At 44.3% G+C, this 17,540-nt stretch overlaps 1 protein-coding gene across 1 annotated transcript in view; it reads left to right on the forward strand.

Annotated features, from left to right (window-relative positions):
* Positions 1-221: 221 nt before the first annotated feature.
* Positions 222-17,540, forward strand: part of DNMBP (dynamin binding protein) — a 61,770-nt gene continuing 44,451 nt past the window's right edge. Inside the window, exon 1 of the mRNA XM_054982724.1 lies at positions 222-305. The gene's annotated coding sequence lies outside the window, so the exon portion shown is untranslated. The remainder of the gene's footprint in view (positions 306-17,540) is intronic.

The raw sequence follows: 17,540 nt of genomic DNA on the forward strand, positions 1-17,540 counted from the left end.
AGGGAACTCAGGGTTAGCACGTGAGAAGAGAGCGCCTCTGAACACATGCAGAGGACGGCTCCTGGACCGCCAGCAGCAGCAGCAGCGCCTTGCTGGCGCCGCGGACTGCAGGGGAGGAAGGAGCTGAACTCCGGCCCCAGCTGCGCCCGCTCACGGAAAGGGGGCGCTCGGAGCACAGCGGGCCGGGGAGGGCGGTGACTCGGCCCGGGGCGGGGCTGAGCTCGGGGCCGCGGCGGCTCCTGGGGCCGAGGCGAGCGGGACTCGCTGGGGCTAGAGCTGGAGCGGCTGGTGGGGTCGCGCAACAGGTAGGCGGGAAGAGGAAGGGCTCGGTCTGGCTGCTCCCCCCGAACCACCGCTATCTTTCCCCCGTTTCCTGGGCCGGGCTGGAAACTCCTCCGGTGGGGCCCTCGCCGCGTCATGGATCCTGCCGGTCTGCGGGACCTTCGTGGCTCCTGTCTCCCAAGCTGCCCGCCTAAGCAGGCAAGCCCGTGGCGGCATCCCAGGTTCGCCGGATGCCCCTGTTGGCCCAGCTTCGATAGGACTCTGCCCTGGTACGTGCGCCCTCCCTGGTCATCCCTTCCCTCCCTCCCGCAGTTCCCTGGTTCCAGTGTCCTGCCTGGTAATCGGGCTCGCCCAACGGGTTCCATCAAGTCTTCCTTGCTTCGGCTTCTGGACGCTTTCCTGCGCCTCCCCCCCCCCCCCGAGCTCTCACCAACTGGAAAGCCAGCAGCTGTACTCCCGGCCAGGTGGCAACATGGGTCTTTGGGAGTTAAGAACACTTTAGGATGCGGGCAAGCGCGAAGGGAGTGTGAACTCATCCTTCTGCGCACACTCCTTCTCTCTCACCCAGTTACCTGTCTGTAACTGGCACCCATCCGGCCTTCTAGGCCAATACCAGCTTAACAATTGGTGCTTAGGGGATGACCTTTTGGAACGGCTATTATACGTGGAAAAGCCACATCAGAATTAATTTCCTGCAGATCTTTTCAATGAGTGATCTTGTGAATAAAATCCAAGATCCCTGTTACAGTTCCTGTAAATGGATTACTTGGGATGATGTTGAAACGTTAGAACGAAAAAGGACTTTCTTGTTAATTGAAGATTAGGCTACCTTTTCCCTGCTGTAACTGATAGCCTGTTCTGCAATAGGCTATCATGTAGCTACTCGAGATAACTGCTTTGTGTGAGTAACGTGGTTAAAGAATACTATGCATCATATATGTGTGTGTGTGCGTCTTTAGAACCTTTTTAAAAATTCAAGTTTTGTCTCCATAAATCTTCAGCTATTAAGGCAAGGGGAGAGGAGATGCTCAAATAATAAGAGTATGGCTGCCATTTCCCAAACTCTTGGCTGATTTTAGCTGGATGTTTTGTAAGCCTGTTTTTCTTTTTTCATTATGCCACCCGGAGATGTGAGCTTAAAACTTCCATTAATAAAAACAGCCTGCCTGGAAGAGCAATGTGCTGTCCATTTGGATTCTCACCCTTCAGAGCCTACCAAGAATCAGTGCCTGTATGAAGGACCTTGGAGTCCGTGTGCTTGCTGTCCCCTATCACCTGATGCCCCTCCTTGCTTCATGGTGTGTCTTGTGTGTGTCTTTCTTGGTTTCTGTTGCTTATTGCTGATTAGGCTCACTGCAGTGCATGGAGTCTCTGCCTGCTCTCAGGCTGTAGGTGATTATGTGCTGAATAGGATGCTAAAAATCTGGTCCCTACTTTAAATTCTGTGTTATGACTTGGGCTGGCCTGGGCCTGAGCTCTGCTCCCTGACTCCTTCATGTGAGAAGCAGCTGTGTATCTTTGTTTTTCACATGAAGACACACTATGGTGAGTCATGATAATCCTCAGCTCTCAAGAATACGGTTTCATGGCAAATACATGTTAAAATAAATCCATGTAGCCCATCTTGGATGTCACTGAGCTCTTTATTATAGTATGTTTTTATCCCACTCTTCCTCCATGGAGTTCAGGGAAACGTACATGGTTTTCCCACCTCCATTTTATCATTTACTTCCTGGATTTATTTTATTTATTTCATACTCCACCTTTCTCGCTAGTGGGGACCCAAAGCAGGTTACATGATTCTCCTCTCTCTTTTATCCTCACAACAACCCTGTGAAGTAGGTTAGGCTGAGAGTGTATGATGGGCCTAAGGTCACCCTTCTATGGCAGAGCAGGCATTGAACCTGTGTCTCTGTAGTCCATGTCACTCTAACCACTATTCCACACTGGCTCTCTCTCACCATGAAGATACACTACAGATTCAATATTCTGTAGTTTGAGCTCTGATATTATTCATTGATTGTTATTTGTTCTATACTTTTTCTAAAATTCAGGACTGGTAACAAGATTCTTGTGTAGCAGGCTCATGCTCTTATTTCCTTTTATTTGCAGATGGGACAACTAAGTTGGATTGCTATTGCTTTGACCAATTCACATTCCCAGGCCTTGGTTCAACATTTCATTGTTTCAATACAGCAAATTCTTAAGAATTTGACAACTTGAGAATCTGACAAAGAGATCTGTGGTTCTGGAAAGCTTACACTACAATAAAGTTGGTTAGTCTTAAAGGTGCTACTAGACTCTGAAGGTGTGAGGTTCACATTTTCCAAACGTGTTATGAGAAGCATTGGCAACTGAGGTAGAAGGAATGCTCTTTAAGAGCCAAAACACACGAGAAGAAATACCTAGGTTCAGCACATGTTCTCTTACCTCAAGGTTTGCCGGGATCCGTAGGCATCCTGGAAGCTTAAAGTTTAGCATTTACAGAGCAGCAGGAAGGGAAATACAGGCGCCTGTATTTCCCTTCCCCTTCCTGCTGCTCTGTAAATGCTAAACTTTAAGCTTCCAAGACACCTACACTTCCCAACAAACCTTGAGGTAAGAGAACAAGTTTAGCATTTACAGAGCAGCAGGAAGGGGAAGGGAAATTCAGGCGCCTGTATTTCCCTTCCTGCTGCTCTGTAAATGCTAAACTTTAAGCTTCCAGGACGCCTACAGATCCCGGCAAACCTTGAGGTAAGAGAACACGTGCTGAACCTAGGTATTTCTTCTCGTGTGTTTTGGCTCTAAGTTTGCAAACCAGGATTTTCTGTGCGTATTCCTGGGGAAGCATTCCTTTCTTGCACCTGAAAGCTTGCAACGCATTATGTCAGTTGTGCCCATGTTGAGACAGTTCTTTGTGGTTTTGCATCAGCTTTAGTTGGTGTTGGCCTTACTGGACTCATTTCTGCTATATGGACCTGCTGTCAAGAGCTGCTGTTCAGACTGCAGGGGAGAGTGTCTCAGAGAGATTATTTTTACTGGTATGCGCTCAAATACGCATTGAGCCATCTGCAGCAAAGGTCACATTATGATAACTAAGTGGTCTTCAGTCTTTCCAGAGCCCAGGACCCACCTTTAAGCCCTGAGTGGCATTGCAGGACCAACTAGACTGGGTGACATCATGTATGACCTCACTGCTGTGGGGCCCAAACAGTGGACAGCAGATCAAGAGACCCGGGGATAGAAAAAATAAGCCACACACCCTGAGGCCTACTGTAGTGAGAACCAGGCCGAGGCTGAGAGCCAAGCAGGAATGTACTGCAGAGTGATCTTACCTAGCCCTGCTGTTGCTTCTGTTGGCATCTCTGCAAAGAGAGGCAGGAGGTGCGTGCTCACTGTGCATGTGCACTAGCAGTAAGCCCTTCCTAAAGGCAGTAGATAGATGTGCTGGCTTTGTAGGGTCTCATTACCCAATAGATAGGGCTCTGTGGCCCATCTGAGCATCCTAACCTCTATGTTGAAGACCAGTGTGGGAGCTGATAACCCCTCAGATCTTTTTCAGCTGTTCCTTTACTGCATGCGGTTTCTAAGGGTATGTCCAGATTAGACTTACACTTGAAAATCATGCCCCCCCCAAAAGTCAGCTGGTGACCTGTCCCAGTTGCCAGCTATTTTTACTTGAATCTAGTGCTTTGTTAAACCTTCTCTCAAACTCATGGGCCTGTTTGGTCAAATATCACATGGTATCATCCCAGCCCCATTCCACCATCTTCCTTCATCATCAGATATTTTCCTGTTGAAAAATGTAAGAAAAATGTAAGATGATTTTTTTTGGCCTATGTCCACCTATCAATATCATAGACAGGTTGCGGTTTGGCTTTGTTTCTGCTTTTGAGCAACCACAGTTACTTCACTGCCCCACAGATACACCTCATGGTTCTTTTGCCTCTCTTTCCCCCCTTTTCTGCCCATAGAGCTGTGTACAAGTATGCATGTCTCTGCCTGTTTAACATTATTTTGTTTTAAATAAGTATCATGAATGTTATGTATGATTCTGAAAGAAGGAAAATCAAAAAGAGTCCAGTAGCACCTTTAAGACTAACCAATTTTATTGTAGCATAAGCTTTCGAGAATCAAGTTCTCTTCGTCAGATGCATGATACAGAAACCATGCATCTGACGAAGAGAACTTGATTCTCGAAAGCTTATGCTACGATAAAATTGGTTAGTCTTAAAGGTGCTACTGGACTCTTTTTGATTTTGCTACCACAGACTAACACGGCTAACTCCTCTGCATGAAAGAAGGAAGTATGTATGTGTGTTAAAAATTTACTAATGAAGCACCAGCCATCTCCTAGTTTGTATTGGTTATACTAAAAAAAGGTAAAGGTAGTCCCCTGTGCAAGCACCGAGTCACTACTGACCCATGGGGGGACGTCACATCACGATGTTTTCTTGGCAGACTTTTTGTTACGGGGTAGTTTGCCATTGCCTTCCCCAGTCATCTACACTTTACCCCCAGGAAATTGGTTATATTATGTGGAATGTTATACGTTTTTCTTTGCTTGCATATTTTAGTGGCCTAGCCTACTTTACAGGGTGGTTGTTGTGAGAATAAAATGGAGGAAAAGGGAACAATATTTTAAAGATGTGTCCCTCTCAGGGTGAAAAAGTGAACTATAAATTAAATGAATATATTTGCCCAATTTAATTTCTCCACTTTTATATCATTGTTATTCATGATGTCATTGGCATTTTTCAGAGTATAAAATAAAGGTTTCATCCTTAACCTCAAGTGATAGGTTAGGATAAGCTACCGCCTGGTTCAGGGCCTCCCAGTGGTCTTCATTACTGAACAATTATTTGGAATTATCATGTCTGAACACAACCCTGTGTTCACAGTACCATACGGGCTCATGTTGGGACTCAGCCCTACCCAACAGCGTGTTTTCAGTTCTATGCAATCTTCCAAAAAGGTGTTCTCTACTGTACACAAATAATATGTACTGTAAGCCTGTAGAATCTTGTTGCCTGCTGTGTGTCTCCCCAGCCTTAGTAATCCCAACTGCAAAAGTATTTATTAGCACAAAAGCACAGCTTATGCTTGAGTGTTTGAAATTCTTGTTTTACTCTCAGTATCTCCAGATAAGGGGTGTCTGGTAAGATTGGGAAAATCCTCACCCCTGATACCTTTGAGATTTGTTTCCAGTCATAGTTGATGGAACTCGTTTAGTTGATTTACTGATCTGTTGCACATCAGAACCTTATTTAGAAGAAAGTTATGTTTAAAATTATTTGCTTCCCAGTATATGGGTTTAGGATTGATACATTCCTCTCATATCCTTTCTCCTTCTGTTGGCTGTTTTTGCTTCTAATTTTAGCTCTTCAAACTACAAATAGATTTGGCAACATGTATGTTGCATGAAAGAAGTTCACAAATAGCCCCTGTGCACCCTATTATGAGTGCACATTTTCTCCCTGGTAGGAGCTTTCAGTAGTGGGTTGTACATGGTGATGCCTTTTTGTCAAATGCCAGTAGTGAAGCAGCACTTAAGACTTTGGTTTCCCTTACCTGCAATACCTTGACATCCATGCAAGGTTGAAGAAAGCCTACAAAGAAAACCCGAGAGAGCTCTTTAATCCAGAAATTGTAGGCAAATGTGCTCCTGGGTCAGATGCAGGTGCTGGCTCCTTTGGCATGGCCTTTTTCTGATTTTTAAAAAATGTGTGAAGTATATTAATTATATCATTGAGCTTCCTCATCAGAGTGAATTTACAAATGTACTTACTTGCATAGGAGAGGAGATTGCCTTAGAATTGTGTAATGGGAATGTCATATGTACCAAGGTTTGATCTGTGCTGTGGTAGATTACTTCTTCCTCTTGTTATAGCCAGTTGTTTGCTATGGTTTTATATGCTGCAGTTACCAAGAACTTTTGGTAAGTCAGTCTGTGATTTGGATTTTAAAAGAAGGGTTTTTGCAGATGATTTGGGAATAGATCATTTATCTCTTTAAGAATATCCAAAGGCTATAGGCAAGGTCAGGCAACCTGATCCCAAGGAAAAGTAAGGAATACTGAAACCATCATGTATAGTTTTCTTCTAGAAGCCAGTTTCTATAAATTGTGTAATTGATTTAAGTAAAGCTAAGTACACTTGTTACTTATTTTATGTCTGAACTGACCTTTCCCATCACTATGAACTCTAATCTGTGGCAAAGTGATTGCTTCTCTCACTACTCTCCATGGATACAATGTACATATCAGCATGCCTCCTCACCTGTTTTAGGATTCTTTGGGAGTGGCAGTTGTCTATCTAGGCAGAATATATATGAGTCCAGTCCCGAAGCTAACGGTTGTGTAAATCAGCTTTAAATGGTAACTGGGCCAAAAAATACTTGTGTCATTGACTTGCCAAACAATCTGCATCAGCTGCAGACTTAGGAGCAGAGATGCAAACAGAAAAACTCTTAGTCCAGTGTTTCACTCTTTGGGCAGCATGGCGGGGCCACTTCTCCAGCCAAGCAAGTGCTTAGGGTGGCACTGAGACGAGGGTGATGATGCACCACAGGGGCTCTGCCTGGATCCAACCATGTGGAGAATGGAAGTGACAGGCATTTCCTCTTGACTCATCTGTCAAGTCCAAGGGGTTTAGCTTAGACTCAACTGGTGGCAATGTAGTGGGGGACGCAATGAAGTTTATTTGGCTTGGGATGAGAAAATGGGCCTTGCTGCAGTGTTACAAGAAGGCAGTGAAGACACCAAGCGCAGTAGGTCTTAGAGATGCCTGAACCACTTGGGTCTTAACTGCAGTCTTCTCCAGTCATCAGAACTTTATGCTGTTGAGGATATTCAGCACTTCAGTTTCTTGTTCCACTCATGTAGGTTTGAGTCTTTGGTGCCTCAGAGAAACTAAGTCCCATTGTACAGAGCAAATTACCCAGCAGATGAGGAGGAACATATAATTGATTTTGCCTGTGAGAAATGTCTGCTTCATGGTTTTGGCACTTGAATGATGGTAGATTCCCAGCTGACTTGAAAATTAATACCAACTGTATGGTAAGGCGCACATCCTGGTGGGAGATATCCTTTTGTGAATAGTTGTGAAGGAGCATTTGCCTCCAAAGTTCACATTTTTGGCTTTGGAACCTAGAATTAGGATTATGCATGTAGAGAAAAAAAACCCTGTTATTTCCCAGGGTGGGAAAAATCTCTTACTGTGACTGCACAAGAATCAGTCACTGCTTAGGGCTCTCCATGTGGTATAGGTGTCTCCCTTTGGTCTTCTCAGGGTAGGGTTACCAGATCCAGGGTGGAAAATTCCTGGAGATTTTGGGGGTGAAGCCTAAAGAGGATGGGGTTTGGGGAGGGGAGGGGCTTCAGTGGGGTATAATTCCATAGAGTTCACCCTTCAGAGCAGCCATTTTCTCCAGGGTAATTGGTCTCTGTTCCCTGGAGATCAGTTGTAATTCCAAGAGATCTCCAGCTACCACCTGGAGGCTGGCAACCCTATCTCAGGGCCTCGGTCTCAGTGGCCATCATATCTAGGTCAGACTCAGCCATAGAGGGAGTGTGGTCATTGTTCCTTCTTCCCAGCCCCTGATTTTTGTGATTTGTTGGCAAATGGTATAAACTGTATTTAAAAGATGACTAGACAAATTTAGGAAAGTTTAAACAAAACAGAAAAGAAAGAGCCAGAAGGCTGAGCCAAGATGGCCATAGAAATGCAGCCTTATGAAGAGGAGTTTCTAAACATCTGGTGTAGGATGTGAGAATGAATACCAGGGTTGAAAAGCTTTCTGTTGATACTACAAGACATTTTATGTACTGTTATACACTTCCTCAGATGTTAAGATGTGACAATTATGGCATTACCCTATGCTTCCCGGAGGGTGTTCCACTCAGCAGACAAACATCTACTGGTAGTCCCTGGCCCCAAGGAGGCCTGTCTTGCCTTGACCAGGACCCAGGCCTTTTCAGCCCTGGCCCCAGCATGGTGGAACTCTCTGTCTGTGACAACTTGGGCCCAGTAGAATTTGCTGTCATTCCGCCGGGCCTGTAAGATGGGGATGTTCCGCCAGGCCTTTGGTGGATGAGGGAAACAGGTCTCCTATTTGGCCTCTTCTGAGAGGGAGCGCGTGTCCCCTCCCAGTTCTTGCTTCTCTCATCTGTTGATTGCCACTGTGGGCCCAAAATGACTGTATGCAAGACTGTGCAATGAGCGCTGCAACTGCATCTACTTTTTTTAGGCTACCAGTTTTTAACTGTTTATTTTTGTGACTTTTAAATTGATGTGATCTGCTCTGAGCCTGCTTGCAGGGAAAGTGAACTACAAATTTAATAATAAATTTTAAAAAATTATAGAAGTCAGGGTGCTGGGCATGATGGTGTTACAATCAGGCTTGTTGGCCTTGTGGGTAGATTAGGATAGATAAGCAGCTGCTTTAAATGACCTTGAATATTGTTGTAGAGCTCATAAGATTCTCTGGCTCTTTGGCAAGGTTTCCCACACTGGTTAGAGTTCCTGTGGTTTCCCTGTTGTGGCTGCTGATATAGTGCAGTGGTAACAGAGCCTCCATGTGACAGACTCCTCTACATTTTGTATGTCTCAGTTCCCCACAGTGGCTATTCTCCCTCCTTACCACCCCCCTGTTCTTTTTAAAGTTTTTTTTAATCAGCAATTGACATACTTTAATGTTATAACAACCAGTTTTCCTGGTGCTCTGAATTTCTCATTTCATTTTTTAAAAGTTACTGGCCCCTTTTATTGCAGAGATATTTCCATTTCCCCCTACCTCTTTGCAGTAAAATGGGCTAGAGACTTTTAAAATGAAAGCTGAGGATTCAGAGAACCTGATAAAGAATATTGTAACATTATAATATACAATATATCAGTTCCTGATTTAAAACCCTACAAAACTATGTTTTCTGTTCGACTTGTGTTTTTTCCCTATCAGATGTCAAAAACTTAAGATGCATGTGTTAATGTAGCATAGGGTGAAGCAATTTGCAGTTTCCTCATCAGTATAGGTAAATTCAGTTGCTTGTAGAAACAAAGACATATTTTATAAAGTATAGTACAGATTTATGTGCTAAGTTATAAATGATGCATCTTATGTTATTAAAGCAGCAAAAAAGGTTTAGGTTCTATAAGAAAGTGCGTATTGCACATATTTCCATTTCCCTCCAAATTCCCCCTTCCATTCCCCCCCTTTTCCCTAATTTTCTGAAAATTTTTCATTTCTGTTAATACTGTTTCAACCCAGTGTCTTCAAATAATGCTAGTGAAGGGACACTTTGTGCCAAATATGGGCCCCCCTGAAAAAGGAACATATATAGCTCTGTGTATTTGTGTGTGTGTGTAAAAATGTCCATCTCTTGTCTGGCTTGGATGCCACAGCTGTGACAGTGTCCAAGTTGGAGGTCTCCTTGGGAACCTGTTGTTGTTGTTGCTTGGATAACTTTCTGTTTGTTTTGTTCTTAAATGTTGACAGGATGCCTGGGAACTGCAGGCGACCACTTACGCTCTAGATCCATGCTCATCATAGCTAATTAAGACCTGCAGTGAGGGAATGGACAGGCCTGTAGACATTTTCTGTAAACTTCTCTAGAGGATTTGGTGACCAGAAAAATGTAACAGCATGCAGGATCAGGCCAGTGGTCCATGTAGTCCAGCACTCTGTTTCACACAATGGCCAAACAGATGCTCCCGGAAGGCCGACAAGAAGTGCATGGAGGCCAAAGTGCTCTCCTGTTGTTGTCGTCCCCTTTCACTGGTGTTCAGAGAGTAGTTGTCTTTGAATGTGGAGGTTCTAGTTGGTCACTATGGGCATAGCCATGGATGGACCAATCCACGGTAAATGTGTTTAATCTTCTTTTAAAAACAACTCAGCTGGGATGGCTTTGTCCACCACTGTATCCTTTTGACAGACATTCTGGGAGTTGTCTGTTAAGAGCTTAATTCTCAGGGATATGATCACCTGATCTGGGGCTTAAGCTTCTGTTTGCACCATTTTCCTAAATTGAAACAGTCTCAGGGAGCCCCTGTTTGCCCACAAAGGGAAATTTACATGCACTAATGACTATACACAGGTTTCCCTAATGAGGTAAATGGCTCCCCAGGGCTGTTTCAAGTTTCAAAATTGTTGTGTATGTAGGGAAAAGGCTTAAACCTCTTTTCATTGAATGCCAGAGTCCTGATCCAGATTGGTCCCTTGAGTGACTTGGAATGGAGTCCGCAGCACAGAGCTCCAGGTGCACACCCAAAGTTCTCAAAATTTGCCATATGGACTTGGTAATGTGTGAATTGACCTTTAAATGAAGTAGTTTGTTATGCCTGACCTGAATCTACTGCCCATCAACTTAAGAGGGTGCCTATGAGTTTTAGTATTATGGGAGAGGCCTAACTACTTTCTCCACCCATGTGTTATTTTATAAACCTGTATCATTCTATCTTAAGGTTATGGCAGTAGTTTCCACTGTGGCTGCTAATCAAGTACAGTGGTAACAAGGCCTCGTACTTTTCCTGCTTCAGTCTCTCTGGTAGCCATTTTCCTTGTCAAACCATTGCGGGGCTTTTTCAGTTTTATTTAATAATCATTAATTAACAAGAAGCTAAAATGACAAAACTGGGGTTATTGTATTTTGGTCACATGATGAGAAGGCAAGATTCAGTCAATAATGCTTGGAAAAGTGGAAGGCAGTAGGAAAAGAGGAAGACCTAAAATGATATGGCTTGACACAATAAAAGAAGCCGCATCCTCCAGTTTGCAGGATCTGAGCAAGTCTGTTAATGGATGTTTTGGAGGTCTTTCATTCATAGGGTCGCCATAGGTTGGAGGCAACTTGACGGCACATAACCCACACACACAGTGATTTGTTAATTACAATTTTTTTAAAAATCACAAAAGCCCCCCTCCAATGGTGGAGGAAATGTCTCCTATGGGGAAGGGCAGAAAAAATAATGTGGGTGGGGCTCAAAAAGATCCTGACTTTTCCCATCCACATGATAGCCATCTTGGTTTTATTGCCATATTTCCAAAAAGATCATAGTATAGCAGGTTTTGGAAAAAATTGAGAAAAACCAGGGAGAAGCCAAAAGGAGCACAAAATCTTCACAATGTATTTTGGGGGTAGGAACACTTCCCATTAACATCAAAGCCAGGCAAAAAAATGTGAAAGTCGCTGTTTTGTTGCTCACCAGTAATTCCAGATAATTTAAGATCAGATCCCTCTTTAAAATCCTACTTTTGTTTCGTAATTCCACTAGCTGCTTCCAGTTGTCTAATTTCCCCTTTCTGAGAAAACTAATAAGCAGGCAGTTGCAATGCAAATGTTTCTGGATGACACATCAACTCTTTTCAGTCCAGCTTCTAGCTAGGGTTTGGATGGAACTAAGACTATGTAGCCTTGGTGGACAATCTGTGTTTGGGGGTTGACAGTGTTGTTACTGCTTCTGGACCTTTCAGCAGTTTCTAATCCAGGTGATTATGAGATGTTAGCAGATAGCCCACGTGACTTTGTTGTGATCAGGGAAATATCGCTTCGTTGATACAAGCCCCTTTGTTAAATTGCTCCAGAGATTAACAATGGGGGATTACACACTGATTATCTGGGAACTGTGGTTCAGGGATCCTGCAGGGTTCAGTAGAACTCTGCTGTTGTGTTATTTTTCTATGAAGCTGCTGGGAGAAATCCTTTGGAAGTTTAGAATTTTTGATCTAACATCTGTTAGTCATACCCTCAGGGCCAAACACAGGTCCTACCTGTAGCTGCCACTGCCATTTTAGAGAAGGTGGCCATTTAAAAATGGGGAAGGTGCTATTTGACACATGAAAATATGCGGAGGGATACAAGACCTCCTGCTCCAGCTGCGCTGCAGGCCCCATCAGGGTCAGGACCTTGCAGAATTTCTAAATGGCTGCATTCTTCTGTAAAATGGTGTTGGCAACCATGGGTAGGATCCATGCCTGCCTAATGTCTAATTTGGCCCTTAAAACCTGCATGCTCAACTTCCACAATGTGGTTTGTGTGGAGCTGCCCTTTAACACAGTCTGGATGTTACAGGTGATACAAAAGATGGATGAAAATCCAGTCAAGAGACAGAGGTGTTGATAGCCAGTGGCTCAGCTGATCCTGGTGTTTGACCTGTTTTGCATGGGGTTGTGCTCCCCTTTGAGGACCCATTTTGGTGCTATTATATTCAGCTGTGCTCCTGGATGCTGATGTGATGTGTGGCCAGCAGTGCGTTTCATTTGCTTTGATTGGTACACTTTAAACCATTTGATGTTGTCTGTTCAGGCTGGGTTTTATCTAGTTCCTTCCCACAGATTTTCTTTAACTTGGGTGCTTGACCTTGGCTCCTCTGTACTGAAGATATATTGTGGGAGTTGTGGGTTGTTGTTGTTGTTGGGGGTTTGTTTTGCATGCTGTAACTTATAGCTAGGTTTCCTCCAGCAGAAGTTACAGAAACAGTAAACTGAATGATCTGCACAATTTAGGAACACAGAAAAAACTGGAGGCAACAGGCTCTTCCTATATGAGGGCTTGCTAGGAGACTAGAGGCCTTTAATCACCTCCAGGTCCCTCCTGTAGAAGAAGCCTCTCTATTCCGTTATGGATCTCCCTGAGGTAAAAGAGGGGAGTGGTAAAAAAGGGGTGTGGTGCTGGCAAACAGATAAGGCCAGTGACTCATCCCTGACCCTAGGCAGGTGGGCGGGTGAAACGCTTTTGCCTGGATTGGTGTCTCCTGCTGCAGCTTGCTGGGCTGTTACACTTGGCACAGATGATCACAGAAGCCCATGAGAGGAGGCTCCAGGCGCAAAATCTGGGAACATTTTGCTGCTTCAGGGCAGAAGACTGGATGCTCTAATGATCCAGCCCGGATGGAGCTGAGAGGTTGTTTCCTTCCTCCAGGCACAAGTTGAGAGCAGGGATCAGCAAACAGATGTTCCTGAGGAGACAATCAACTGACGTTACAGCACGGAACAAGCAAACATTTTGAGTTGGCCCACCAAAAGCTGGGGGGATTGGGGGGTGGAGAGAGAGAGAGAGAGTTTTCTATGAGGCCTCTTGCAGCAGTAATTCCTGCATGAGGAAAAGAATCCCCAGTTCCTAATTTATATTTCTCCTTCCTCCTCCCACTTGGGATTTTTCTTTCTGTGTATCTAACCAGGTAGATAATGTGGTGCTGTGTGTGTGTGTGTGTTTTAGTTCAGTGGTTCCCAACCTCAAGGCAAGGGACCCCTAGGGAGCTGTAGGGGTCTGCAAGTCTTTATGCACACTATGACCATAGTAACTAGAGGAATGTTCAGGCATTATCTCATTCCTCTATTTCACCACATTCAAGCTCTGTCCATTGCCTGGAGCCCCAACATCTTCCCTGCTTTTGACATTTGCAACAACTGCAGTACTCTTGGGAATGGGCTTTAACACATGTCGTGGGCTGCTTCCATACATGGTTTGGATATTGTGCTGTTGTTGCACTGTACAGCAGTCATTCAATACTGGATTTTCTTGTGTAGAAAGGGCAATCCCAGTATGGTGTTGTGGGAAGAGCCAGGTTCACCATACTGGGAGAGCCAAGTTCAGATTCCTACACTGCCATGGAAGCCTGCTGGATGACCTTGGGCCAGTCACTGTCTCAGCCTAACCTACCTCACAGGGTGGTTGTGAGGATAAAATGAAGGAGAGAGGAATCATGTAAGCTGCTTTGGGTCCCCATTGTGGAGAACGGTAGGGTATAAATTGTGGTATATTTATTGTATGTATGTGGAACAGTCTGCTTCTCCCCTAATATCTAAGTAATTCAGTGTGGTCCTATTGGGTGGAGTTCTTGTTTCAGTTTTCCAGTTCTGAATGTTAGCTGAAGTTGTTGGTTGTTGGAATTATCTTTTTGTAAATACATGACTGATGTTTTGAACCAGCTTGTCTCTGATGAGTGGACCTGAGGAGGACCTGAGTGAGTACCCTAACCTGGTAACCCACAGCAAAAGGAGGACATTACATAAATAAAGTAAATCCTGAAAGTGAAATAGCTACAGCTTAATAACCACCCATGTAAGGGTGCAGTCACTGGCAGATTAGAGCGTTCAAGGAGACAGAGCCAAATGCTGTTCTCCTTGGTTTTTATCTGTTGGTTTTCTCTCCCACTGTTAAGTTTGTCATATTCTTGCTCTTGTAGTTGTCTGCATCTGCCAGAGACTCCGTGTTCAGCCCTGGATTGTATCTTGTGCAGATAGAGTATGAATATGGTGGATTGTTTTCATTTATGTTGCAGACTTTTATCATTGGCTTATTAACATGGTTGCACATTAATACAAAAGCTTTGGCCATTGCTGTACACTGGTGGGGCGAGATGAAACCAGGAATGATATGATTATGGAGATGGGGGAGCTGCTCCATTAGTTGAAGCTGAATGTTCAAGAAGCACTTTACCATTAGAATGCCTGGAAATTGTGTTAATAAAATCCAGGCAGTTTGTCAAAATCAAATTCAAATTCTATTATTACGGTCATTGACCAGCAAGCAAGATACAATACATAGTAAAACTTATGGGTAAGTAAAGCAGCAGGACATTAAAACAGTATAGTAAAATGACACATTAAAATTATTTTATAACCCAATACTATGTAAAACCTAATCCAGCATAAATACAAAATTAAGAGAACTCCCTTTAGTTAGTAATATAATGTCTCCTGCTCTTCATTGCCAACCATCTGAATTTAGCAACCTTGTATGTTACATCTGATTTTTTATCCGACAGCATTTTTGAGAGAAGAAGAGCTCTTTGTCTTCCTGGGTACAGTACAAGTAAAGGCATTATATAGACTTTTCTGATCTGATTATACGTTTTACACTCAAAAATAACATGTTCTAAGGATTCTATTTTCCCATCAGCACAGGGGCACAGGCGTTTTTCTATCGGAATTCTTTTGTATCTGCCTTCGATTACAGTGGAGGGCAAAGCATCCTATCGCATTAACGTGAAGGCTCTCCTGAGTTCCTGATTTGCCAGGTTGTAAAGATAAGGCATAGGTGTTAATCTATTAATGGTATCTGAATCAAAATGAAACTTTTTGATTCTGTTTATGTCATGTTGCCTCTCAACCTCGAGTATTTGCTGCTTAATGAGTCTTTTTGTGTGATCGTAGCCCATACTAAGCAATAGTTGTTGTGATAGACCGTAAGAGGCTAATTTCCTATCTAACATTCTGGACCAAGATGGAGTACTAGAGTCAGTTAACAGTAAACTTTGGGAAAGAAAATTAGCTTTAACCAGTGTGATATTGCCACAATCCATAATCTGACCTCCACAGTTGTCAGACCTGCATCGAGTCGGATTGCGGCATTTGTGACGCTGGCGGGGACCTAGGCAGTTTGTCCAATCAGTCTGGAACTTAGCACAGAGAATCTACCTGGTAAAGAGTGTAATCTAACCAAATATCGGGAACCCCCCCTCCCCCCACACCAAATCTGGAGGAAATACACAGCCCCGGCGGCAGGGTTTCTGGTGCTGGAGGCCAGCTTCGTGCATGTGTGCATGCCCCGGACTGCATAATGACATCATCACGTGATGACATCATCACGCAGTGCCGCTGTCAGGTGGCTGGGGCGGAGCAAAGAGGCCGCACGCACGCCGCCCCTGCCGCCTGTCGTCCCTGGCCCATGGCTGCTGCACCCGCCCGGGGGCTGGCCTGCGGCGGTGTGGGGCTGGCTGGCGGTGGCGCAGGACGCGCGCCTCCGCCTCCGGCGCCCCCTCCAGCCCTGCAGCCCCTGCCTCACCACCTCAACGGTGGCGCCGGTCCTGGAAATACATTGAGTAGAAATACTTTAGGTGTTTCAAAGTTCCCACTGTAACTATGTATTGAAATATGGGTGGGTTATATGGGCATCTGTGATTGGTAAGGTACACTTGCCTGTGGAATGTATGTCTGATAGAAAAATGGCTGCCATCTGCCTCTCTGATTCTCCTCACAAACAGCTCAGGCTGCCTCCTCTGCTGGGCAGTCCATGCTGCTGAAAAGCAGTTCTGTATGTTTATCAGTTGCCATTGCACAGTAATGGCAGCTGACAAATACCTATTTGAAAAGGTCACCAGACAATCTCCTGTTTCCCACCACTGCTCTCTTTGGCTTGACTGCCTGTCTCCCTGGCTTCTTGACTGGTTCTAGGCTCTTCAGGATCCCACCATGAGTGGATGCAGCGGTAAACAGATTAGAGTGGTCCAGGACCGTGAACTATATGTGTTGCTTCAACCAGACAGCTGAGGAAGAGCAGCAAAAGTTAGAGAGGTACTGCTGCTGGGGTGTCAGGTTTTTCTGTCACCCACCACACTTTGTTCTGGGGCTATGGTGGCCCAACCATAAGTTTGTTGATGGGGAGAGATGGAGACTTCAACCTGCCTCCATTGAGGAAGAGACTATGTGTGTAAGGGAGGTGGAGACAGGGTCTCTGTAGGTACATTTGTGTTTGTGTATGTGTGTGTGTGTGTGAGAGAGAGAGAGACAGAGACAGAGACAGAGAGAGGTTTGGTGATGAAAAAGAAGGGGGTGAGGGGTTACATCTGGCTGCACCTACACCTCTGGATATTGCACTATCATGCTAAAGAAATTGTTTGCAACTGGATTTTTCTATATGGACAAGTCAATCTAGATGCAAATTATTGCTATAGTGCAATAATAGTGTGACATCCAACAATGTGAGGATGCTCTGTGTGTGTGTGTGTGTGTGTGTGTGTGTGTGTGTCAGCACCGAATGTTCACTGCTTTTATGGCATGAAAGCTGATACTGTGTGGTGTAGAGGTTAGCGTGTTGTACAAGGATTTTGGAGACCCAAGTTTGAATCCCTCCTCTGCCATGGAAACTTGCTGGGGGACTTTGGGCCAATCACATACTCTCAACCTAACCTACTTCACAGGGTTGTTGTAAGGATAAAATGGAGGTGAATGGAAGGATGTAAGCTTCTTTGGTTCCCCAATGAGAAAAGAGGGATATAAATAAAGGAAAATAAAATTAAATTAAAATTACCCTAGTTTCATGCTTTTTAGAACTCAGGTGAATATTTCAGTATCTGAACCCCAAATACCTGAACCCCAAAGGTGTTTTTATTTATCAAGGTATTTCTGTGCCATAAAGGGACACAAAGGAGCTTACAGAAATTTCAAACACAAACAAAATTTAAATAACACAATTTAAACAAGCAAAACAAACCAACCAACACATCCTTGGCAGGTCTTCATTCACTGGTCTGTCTGTGAAGGGAAGGGCAAGAGTTTCC

Source organism: Eublepharis macularius, chromosome 6 (genome assembly GCF_028583425.1).
Source record: "Eublepharis macularius isolate TG4126 chromosome 6, MPM_Emac_v1.0, whole genome shotgun sequence".
Taxonomy (NCBI): Eukaryota; Metazoa; Chordata; class Lepidosauria; order Squamata; family Eublepharidae; genus Eublepharis; species Eublepharis macularius.